A 10,396-nucleotide genomic window follows, 5' to 3' on the forward strand; every position below is an offset into this window, starting at 1 on the left:
AAACCACCACCCACATGCCACCTCCACCCCATCTCAAAATGATACCAATGAGATTCCAATAAAAATTGTCAAAAAGACACCCAACATCCCACCTCTCAACCCCTATCAAAATGGCACCCCATAGAAACCACATCAAAATGACACCCACATTGCCCTCTCAACCCACATCAAAACAGCACCTCTAGGATCCCAACAGCCGCCATGTCAAAATGGTGCTCATCTGCATGTTAGGGGCAATACATGAGCAACCCATCTTTTTACTGACTCTACCCTGCCTCCTACACTGATGGGAGATGCTGCTGCTGCTGGAAGGGGCCAGCTTTGAACTTGTGACAGCTGGTGATTTTAGACTCCATTTCCCAGGGTGCTAAAAGACATCCCTGTTTGTACTGGTTTCACCCTGCCCCCCACCCTAATAACCATGCCATAAAATAACTCCCCATGGATTCAACTACTCCCACTGCTAACTGCAAATCTTACCAGCTGGTTTGAGGGTTCAATACTGTTATATTTGGATTATTTTGTTAATTTGGATTTAACTTGGTGGCGTCTACATTTCATAGCTTTTGTAGGCTGATCTTATTGCACACATCAGGGACTCCCTGCATCCCTCCATTTTCCCCCTGCCAACAGCAATGGGTACATCCCCATTCCCACTTAACCCCTGCCACATGGTAACTTTGGGGACCTTGGCATGGGGGTCTGCATGCTCCCATCTCTCTATAGCAGGGTCCCCCAATCTCCCCCTGCAATTGCAGGGGCTCTCCCTGCACCTGATACCCCTCTATGCCAGGAGTTGTGTGCCCCCTTCCCCCAAACTGGATTTGCCCCACTAGGTTCTGTACACCCCCACTTCCCCTTCCTCCCCCCCTCCCCCCGCATACCAGGGGTTGTGTGCATGCCCCCACTTCCCCTATTATTGGTCTATGAGAAGCTATTTAGGGTGTCTAATGTTAAATTCTGGTGGTAGGACACAAATGAGCTAGGGGTATTGTTATGGTGGAAGGGGTTAATGGCTTCCATCAACCAGTTCTTTAGTCTATAGACAATTGCAGAGTTGCTTGAAGCAGCAGCTGTGCTAAACAGCTGGCAAAGGCTCCATGTGTCAATCTGTCCCTCCTCCCATCTCCCCCAAAAATGAACAGGTTGCTGGCCCTCACCACCTCAAACATTCCCATAAAAGTTGGAAATGATTGCACGCAGTGTTCAAAAGTTATCACATAGCATTTGTGTATTTGTCTGTACATATGTAATCAGAGACCTTCACCCAGTTAAAAAGCAATCACGTTAAAAGAATAAAATTGCAACTTCTCCCATAATATGGAATACAAATAAAAATAAAAATTGGTGAATTACCAATTTTTAGGATTCATGCTGGTTTAATGTTAAATACAGGATTTTGGGGAAATGCTTGTTTCTTATGTTCAGCTGAACCCCCCAAAAGCTAGTTCAAACTCTTGATGACCAAATGGCTCATGTTTTCTGGGATGGCCCTGGTTTTGAGGGTCCAGCTTGGCATCTCTGCTCGTGACACTGAAAATTTGTCCTGACTTCAATAGAACTCCCCTGGTTACCTAAACTCAAAACCACATGTTGCTGAATTTGGTTCACATAGCATTGCCTCTCAGCTCCATCTCTCTCACTGCCTCCCAGCTGTTCAACACAACAGCTGCAAGATGTAGCAGGACTGCAGTGGTGGCCCCCAGGTCAATGGAAAAGGATCTATGTCTGTTTATTTGGGGTGAAGAGAAAACAGGATGATAGAGGACGCCAACATTCGAAGCACAAAATAAAGGTCTGAGCTGGTGTCAGAGGAGCGAGTGTGCACCTGTAGGGTGGGGGAGACATGGTTTAAATGCATTTAGGTTAAGATTTTCAAATCTATGGGATTTGCCTGTTAAATTCCTATTATTTTTTTTTAAATGGGAACCGGGTGTCCAAATCCTAAGTGCATCTGAAAATTTCAGTCTAACCTAAATGGTGTTGGTAGTAGAAAACAGACAGTGGACATGGTGGAGTCAATTCATGGAAGAATGGAAAGTAATTCTGGACACAGCAGTAAATAGATCAATGTTGGTTAACATCCTGATCCTCAGTTTTGTACAAGTGCATAGATACTAGTGACTAGGAGTTTTAAAAATACCTGGACAGATATTGTATCTCAGATATGAGATCAAGCCCTACCTTATTTCACAGAAAGGGCAACTGAAAATTGCAATGCATTAAAGATGGGATTTTCAAAGGAGCCTAAAGCAGCATGGCATCTAACTCCCTTAAATCTCCTGTGAAAATCCCAACTATAGCCACTACTGACCTGGGCTGAATTCAGACCAGTGGATTAGAGTTGAGAAAGCTCTATTTCCCCCAGTTCTACCACTGCCCTTTTGTACAAAAAACACCCAACTTTTACACATCCATTCAATCTAGTTTTATTATTTATCCTGTTTTTAGTATACCCTTCCCTGGACATAACTTCAAAGAGTCTTTGTAATGCAGATTGGAGATGGGACAAATCTTTTAATCTTCAGGCCCCAAATTCTCTCTTACAGTTGATGCTGGTGGAGAGAAAGATACATTTTCCTTTCCTTTAAGGCTCATCTCAAATCATCCCTGTAAAGATAAAGGTTCACAGATGCAGAATGCAGCACACAGTTGTGTCTTGGAAACCCAGTTGGTGCACTGAAGCTAACTCCTCCCAGCTGAGGCCAGAATAGCTCCTAGTGCCTCAGTGCAGGCAATCTTTCAGCTCACATTGAAAAATTACTATCTGGTTACCATAGCCCACTGCCTAAAGTTTACAGAGCAATATGTACAGAGCAGGTTGTTTTTAAACTCTATTTCTGTCCCCAGAGTCCAGTTCCCTTCTGCCTCTTCGAGTGTCTGACCCCGCAAAATTCAGAAGGTGCTAACGGACAGCCAAACCCATCCAAGAGCACCCTGAGTGAAGAAAGGCCAAGTTTAATCTGCGATGACACAAAATCCCACTGCCCATGGCTCGTGGCAGCAAGAGGAACGGTCATCGTTGCCACTCTCCCTTAAATGAACCGCTCTGAGAGCAAGAGGACTCCCTAGAAAGAACACCCGTGAATTTCCCCAAATAGCAAACCTTTACTAAGCAGTTACCTCAGTAAAGTTCTGCAGCAGGGAGTTCCCGTTCATATGTGCAGAAAGATATGGCTTTCTGAAAGCACCTGCCGCTTCAGGCACTGAAAGGCAGCCTGGCAATGTTTGGAAGATCAGTTCAGAGACTGTCACTGAATGAGTTCTGAATGAGGAATGCATGATGCACCCTATGCCAGACATTTGTTAACTGATGGAAAACTATGTCTACACTAGTACCCCTTTTTTGTCCGACACCTTCCTCGATGGTGACATTGGCTGGGGGTACCAATTTGGGACCACACTAAGAAACTGGATGGATACGAACTTCCTGCAGCACTTACATCTGTGATTCCTATAAGGGATCCAGGGTGAGGAGGGAGAAGCGAAACCAGCCAATCTTGTCTTCAGAGTTCTTGCCCCTACAGAAGCAAAGAGGAATATTTCCAGGTCATGACCTTATTTATTAAAAAAGCATGCTACCAGCTAAAGGGAAAACTCATTTCCTTGTATCTCTGTTCCTTCTTCATTTGCACAGAAACCAGATCCATGTTTCTGAAGAGGTCCCCTGGATCTGCTACTTATTCTCCTCACTGTCTGGGACTTTACATATGGTTGCATTGGAAACCATTAGAACATCAGTTTCCCCTCCCAAATCAGACTTCAGCTACAGGTGTTTGTTTCATTAGTCTGCTCAGGGCATGTGTGTAATCAAGGTAAATCAGGTGAAACACGGACTGAACATGCAGTTCATCACAGCAGACCCCTCCTAGTCCTAAAAGTGGCAATGTGGTTGCCCCTCCCACACACAAACCACCACGAGTCTGAGACCTCAAGTGTTTGAGAATTTTAGCTGCTTCCTTACCCAACTTCCTCATGTTGCAACATGGACTTCCTGGCTTCCCAACTTCACCTGAAAGACAGATAAAATCCCTGCATGCATAAACAGGGGAGTAGCTACTAGAAGCAGGGAGGTGATTTTACACCTGTATATGGCACTGGTGAGTCTGATACTCGAATACCACATCCAGTTCTGGTGTCCAGATTTTAAAAAGGTCATTGAAAAACTGGAGAGGGTTCAGAAATGAACCATAAAAGTGATTCAAGGGCTGGAGAAAATGCCTGATAGTGAGACTTAAGAAGTTCAATCTGTTTAGTTTAAATCAAGAAAAGGCAGCTTGAGAGAGGTGACCTGATTACAGCGTACAAGTACCTTCATGGGGAGAAAATACAGGGTCCTATAGGTCTCTTTAATCTAGTGGAGAAAGGCAGAACAAGAACCAATGGCTGGAAGTTAAAGCCAGGCACATTCAAATTAGAAATAACGCACACGTTTCTAACAGTGAGGGTGACTGAACAAACACCCAAGGGACGGTGGATGCTCCATTCCTTGCTGTCTTCCAATCCAGACTGAATTCTCTGGCCAGTATTAAACTGGAGATCAGACTAGGCAATCTAACGGTTCCTACTGGCGTACGAAGATCTGACTTTTCAATATGGCCATACGAGCAGCTGCTAAGGGCACAGCAGTTACAGACAAGAGAATGGTACAGTGAAGTTACCTGGGGATGCTGTGAGGCGAGAGCTAGTGCAGGGAACTATTTTAAAGGACCATGCAGGGAGAACGGCTGAGTTTTAGAAAGGGGAAGGAGTCAGGGAGTCATAGTGGGGGTTACTAGGTGATGTTCTATGCCCCGTACAATGCAGGAAGTCAGACTAGATGGCTATAATGGTCTTAAACCTCCTGGCCTTAAACCTTGACCCCATCTACTATGGGAAATGCCCAGATTTTACTGCAGGCCCAAAATGGAAGCCACACAGGGAGTTAATGCTTCTCTCCTTCCTTGGTGTAGTGGGGTCTGCTGAGGGCACATGTGGCATCAGGGTGGATCAGGTGAAAGATCGACTGAACATACAGTTCATCGTGGCAGACCCCACCCACGCCCTCAAATCCAGCTGCAACATCACCAATGGCAAAAAGAGGGGTCTCATGGGTCTGAGAAGAAACTTCTTGTAGGCTGGGTCTCCCCTCCACACCCACCCTCAAGATAGCCCCCATGCATCCAATTATGGGCTGTCTCATACAGTAGCGCACTTCCCCCAATACTAAGTGTCTGTCCAAGGGGCACTCACTGTGCCACAAGAACGAGGACCTTATCCCCAATATTTCTGGACTCTGAGACATAGGAACATAGGTCTCGCCATGGAAAGTGAAGGATTAAAAAGTGCCTCAAGCACAGGGACAGTTGTGTGGTGACGGTTCTGGACTGGGACATCTGGGCTCAGTTCTCAGCTCTGCCACAGACTCCCTGGGTGACCTCAAACAAATCCTTTTAAACCTCAGGATTTGGGTACCCAACTCCACTGGGCTCCTTTGAAAATTTCAGTCTCCAGCTCTCTGTACCTCAGTTTCCCATCCGCAATGCTGATACTTCCTCTTTTCCATTCTTTATAACCTAAGTAGACAAAGCCAATGAAAATCTTTGGGACAGGGATGGTCTCTAATAAAGCGTCTGTACAAACCCTAGCACACTAGGGCCTCTAGGCTACAGTGTAATACAACTAATAAAACAGTGGATGGGCCCATCAAATCAAGCATCCGGCCTCTAGCAACACATCCCTCGTTACTTCCTAAGAGACCAGAGCAAGCCCTGAAAGCACAGGAGCTGATTATTTTTATCTCAGCTCAGGTAGGCCATAAAACCACTCAGTCCCTTTTCTTTAAGGCCCTACTCAGGCCCTTACCCTACTGTCCTTGGGGCTCAGGTCCAGGATGTTTCATTACAGACCATTTTCAAGATTCAGTTACAGTACTTCATTTTTCCACTTCAGCCCCGATCATTTCATGGGGGTGGGGAGTCAGTCTTCATCCTCAGCCTCTACACAATCTGAAACAGGCAAAGAAACATTCATAAGAGTGTGACCAACACAGCCTCTTCCTCTCCCCTACTGTTGTAGCTACACCAGAGATCAGAGTTGCCACTGGAGGCATCTAAACCTAATTCCTAGCACACCACATCCCAGTTCTACGGGAGCATATCTAGGCAGAAAGAGATAGCACTATGCATGGAGGGGAAAACAGCAGGAGTAAAAGGAAGTCACTTCTGGGGTGGAGGGAGGCAGCGAGAGCAAAGTGCAACAGGAGAAGGGAGGGGAATATTTTAGCGGACAACTGGGTAAGCTCCCTCCTGATGCTTACAAAAGATCACACGGCCCTTTTAACATCCACAGTGAGCAGGCAGGATCTCAAATTTTGTTAAGGCCTCAAGCAAAAGACCGAACAGCTTCAGACAGAAAGCATTAATTTATCTGCAGTGGCAGGAGGAAGAGATGAACCAGTCCTGGACATTGAGGTCTTAAAATCTGAAGGCCTCAAGACATGTGAAACCACAAGTCACTCTTACTACACTCCTCTCTCCAGTTTGGAAATTTTAGGTCTTGCTAAAGCACTTAGAGAGGTAGCTAAATAGAACCCAGGAGTCCTGACTCCCAGTCCCCCTTCTCTATAACTAGACTTGATTCCCCTTGCTCTAACCAATAGTCCACACTCACCCAGAGTTGGGAATAGAATCCAGGAGTCCTAACTCCTAGCCTCCCTGTTCTAACCCATTATAGTTGCCCCTAGATTTTGACAGTTTTGCTGTTATGAAACTGGGCAGGGATTCTCCATTCCTCTGTAAGAAGCCAATTTCATACCAGCTCACTGAGCCCCATATCTGGAACGTGGCATTTCTCCAAAGCAGCTGTTTCCTCCCAGCTCATCAATTCCATTTTCAGCCTAAAAAGAAGAGATACCAACAGTGTTTTAGGATACACAGACCAAAACATGGCAACCAGACCACATCCAACCCTGCCATAGCTATGTTAGAAAATTGATTTTTAAAAGTTACAGTAGAGACGGGATTTTAAAATCCTCCACAGCAGGATGTTCCCACCTTTAGGAGTAAGCAGCAGCAAGTCATCAATAATGCAGAAGCTACACCCACTAAAATGAATACAGTAATAAGGATTTGTCCTTCTCTAGCTCTTTTCTTCCAAAAATCTCCAACAAAGGCTTTCAGAGGAGTCTAAGGGAATTAGGCACCTTACTTATCTCCCCTTAGGCTCCTCTGACAATCCCAGGCCAAGTGCTTTACAAATATTAAGTCTCATCCACCCTGGGAAGTCAATATCATCCCCACTGTATAGCTGGGGAAACTAAGGCACAGAGTGGCAAATCACTTGCCTAAGGTCACACAGCGAGAGGCAGAGCCATGAATAGAACCAAATGAAGGTCAATCTCAATTCACCCTTCTCTAATAAGTAAGCCCCACCTCCTCCCAGCACCAGAAACAGAGCTCCCATTATCAACTATCTGAGCACCTCACAATTTCTTCCTGGTGATGTAGGGCATTGCTATTATCCACATTTTACAGATGGGGAATTGAGGCAGAGGGCCAGTTTTTTAAATGTCTGTGGGCACCTAAAGAGGCAGATTGAAATCAGTAGGGGTTAGGCACCTAGGCACTTCTGAACATTTCACTATGCAGGGGCGGGAGAGATAGCTCAGTGGTTTGAGCATTGGCCTGCTAAACCCAGGGTTGTAAATTCAATCCTTGAGGGGGCCATTTAGGGATTGGTCCTTCTTTGAGCAGGGGGTTGGACTAGATGATCTCCTGAGGTCCCTTTCTATGATCTGCATCTTTAGGTGCTCAAGTACCTATACAAATCTGGCCCAGAGAGACTAAAACTTGCATGAGGTCACACAAGAAGTTTGTGGTAGAGCAGGAAATTAAGCCCATGTCTCTCAAATCCCAGGCTAGCACCCTAATTGCTGGTGCATCCTTCCTCAGCCAAAAGGCTTTACACTTCCAGTCTCAGCTCTTCCTGGTTTACTCTGGGATTTTTAAAATTAGACTGAACAAAGTGATAGAAAGCAGATTGTAGGGAACAATCCTGCACTAACCCCAAGACGACAGGCCTGCTAGGCCACACATTCTACCTAGCTCTAACCTTCTGTGTTAGAATAGTCCTTAACTGAACCCATTACTGCCCTGAATCAGCCTCCAGACTTTATCCCACTGCCTCACTTCCAGATCCAACCCCCAGAGCAGGGCAGAGAAGCTTTCTGTTAAAGCCCGGCTGCTTGCAGCCTATGGCGTTTGCATTCTGTATCTGAAATCCTTTGAGGCTTCATAGATACTGGGCTCCTGGGTATCTTTCTAACCTGCATAAAAGCTGTTGGCTCTCTTTATCATGGTAGGTGCTACATATCAGGTAAAAGTTGCAGTCTGGGATCACTCACAGGTTATGAAGTACCCAACCACTAGTAGCTAATAAGGGATCAAAAATCAACAATATTTGATAATTTGCTCTTTTTCTAGGAACTCCCATCTAAAGATTTGAAGCAGCAAAGAATCCTGTGGCACCTTATAGACTAACAGACGTTTTGCAGCATGAGCTTTCGTGGGTGAATACCCACTTCTTGGCATCTGAAGAAGTGGGTATTCACCCACGAAAGCTCATGCTGCAAAACGTCTGTTAGTCTATAAGGTGCCACAGGATTCTTTGCTGCTTCTACAGAACCAGACTAACACGGCTACCCCTCTGATACTAAAGATTTGAGTGTTTTATAATCATGAATGAATCAAGCGTCACATGCTTCCTATGAAGTATTATTCACATTGTACAGGTGAGGAAACTGAGGTACAGAGGGGCAAGGGCAAAGTGGCTTGCTCAAGGTCACCCCGGGGACAGCGTCAGAGCCAATACTCAGGAGTCCTGACTCCCAGCCCACCCACCATTAGACCCCACCACCCTCCCAGGGCGGGGGTAGAACCCAGGATTCTTGACTCCCAGCTTACCCACCCCCATCATGAAACTGCTTTTTTAAAAGGGGGTCTGGATGGCACGTGGGATTCAGCAAAGCAGATGGAACTTTTACCACTGGAGTCAGATTGGGCTCAGGACAGCCTCTGAATTCCACCCGGTGTTTCAAAGCCAGCAGAGCTTGCTCAACTTTCTTCTCTTGTAATTAAGCTTCCATTTATTTACTTCAGTGGTGCAGCATGCAGTTTCATCCGCAAATTATAAAGCGGGGAGAATAGCCAGACCAAAACTGAGGCCTGGAGTCACCTTCAACTCCCACGCTCTCCCCCAGCACATGGGCCACACACAGTGTGGGCAATTTCACCATTACCAGCAGCAGCATTTTTGAACACCAAGTCGAACCCACTTCCAGCTCACTCCACACCCCTGAAGAGATTGCTAGAACATGCAGCAGAAGGCACCTTGCTAACCCAGCCTCCCTCCGCAGCAGGGACATTCTTTGTTCAACCTTCACCAGCTCACCCACCACGTGGTTTTTCCTCTTAAAAACAGATCTGTACATAAAACATCTGCTGCTGTTTATGATGGTTTGCCTATGGCAGGAGGAATGGATCTCAGGGCTTTGCTCTCTACTCACAGCTCTGGGAGGGAATCTACTGGAGTAAAGGGCAGAATTAAGCGTCAGAACTCCTGCCTTAGCTTCCGAGCTCTGCAGCACACTCCCTGGGTGCCCTGAAACAAGTCACCAAATCATACAGGGGCAGGGAGAAGAGAGGAGTATGAGAGAGATAAACTCGTTCTACAGCATGTGTGACTTCCTGCAGACCTAAAGAGGAACACTGCAGACACATAGTAACTTATTAAAACACAGGGACAAATCATGCCGTCTGTTTCACCCAGGGACTGCAAAGTCAATGGGGATTTCAGGGGTGTCGCTGAAGATCACACAGCACCAGTTTTAACAAATCACTTTCCCACTAATCCCCTGCCTTAGGCCCTACGTAAAGGGGTGGCTTATGGATTCTGAATTCAACAGCCCTAAGGCCAAATTCAATCCACGGGAAAACTTTTCTCCACCACATACAGTTTAATTACATTTATTCCAATCCTAAAACATGGGTGGATGGCGAAGGATTCAAACCGAGCTAAAGATCTTGCAACTTACCGAGCACGCTGGTCTGGGAGTAGAGGAACAGGGTACGTGCAGGAAGCATAGAGATGATGAAAGAGAAAGATGAGAGGAAGTGGTAGGTGGGACAGAGAAGAGAGCAGCCTTGCAATTGGCTGAGAGCATAAACCTGTCAGTCTCTCATTTCCTTGAATCAAAAAGGCAGGACGCTGAAACATTAATCCCTTGAGGCTTCAAACCATGTGGCTACAGACCTTTACAGAGGTGGTTTTAGGAAAAATGTGTGACAGAAATCGGTGGTTTTCTGTGAAATCTCTCAAAAAGATTTTTCAGTCAGTATTAGAGAATGCAATCTTGGGC

General features: G+C 45.9%; 1 long non-coding RNA gene and 3 other non-coding genes across 4 annotated transcripts; all 4 read right to left on the reverse strand.

Moving 5' to 3' along the window:
• Nucleotides 1-2,413: 2,413 nt before the first annotated feature.
• On the reverse strand, nucleotides 2,414-10,171 carry LOC123346480. Its single transcript, XR_006573002.1, has 6 exons — nucleotides 10,073-10,171; nucleotides 6,796-6,877; nucleotides 5,845-5,987; nucleotides 3,965-4,012; nucleotides 3,444-3,521; nucleotides 2,414-2,610 (listed from the first exon to the last, which is right to left on the reverse strand). It is a non-coding gene; the product is annotated as an uncharacterized LOC123346480 (long non-coding RNA).
• Nucleotides 2,875-3,022, reverse strand: LOC123347105. Its single transcript, XR_006573058.1, has one exon. It is a non-coding gene; the product is annotated as a small nucleolar RNA SNORA79 (small nucleolar RNA).
• On the reverse strand, nucleotides 3,787-3,864 carry LOC123347107. Its single transcript, XR_006573060.1, has one exon. It is a non-coding gene; the product is annotated as a small nucleolar RNA SNORD126 (small nucleolar RNA).
• On the reverse strand, nucleotides 4,956-5,033 carry LOC123347108. Its single transcript, XR_006573061.1, has one exon. It is a non-coding gene; the product is annotated as a small nucleolar RNA SNORD126 (small nucleolar RNA).
• Nucleotides 10,172-10,396: the final 225 nt, after the last annotated feature.

Source organism: Mauremys mutica, chromosome 12 (assembly GCF_020497125.1).
Source record: "Mauremys mutica isolate MM-2020 ecotype Southern chromosome 12, ASM2049712v1, whole genome shotgun sequence".
In the NCBI taxonomy this organism is placed as follows: Eukaryota; Metazoa; Chordata; order Testudines; family Geoemydidae; genus Mauremys; species Mauremys mutica.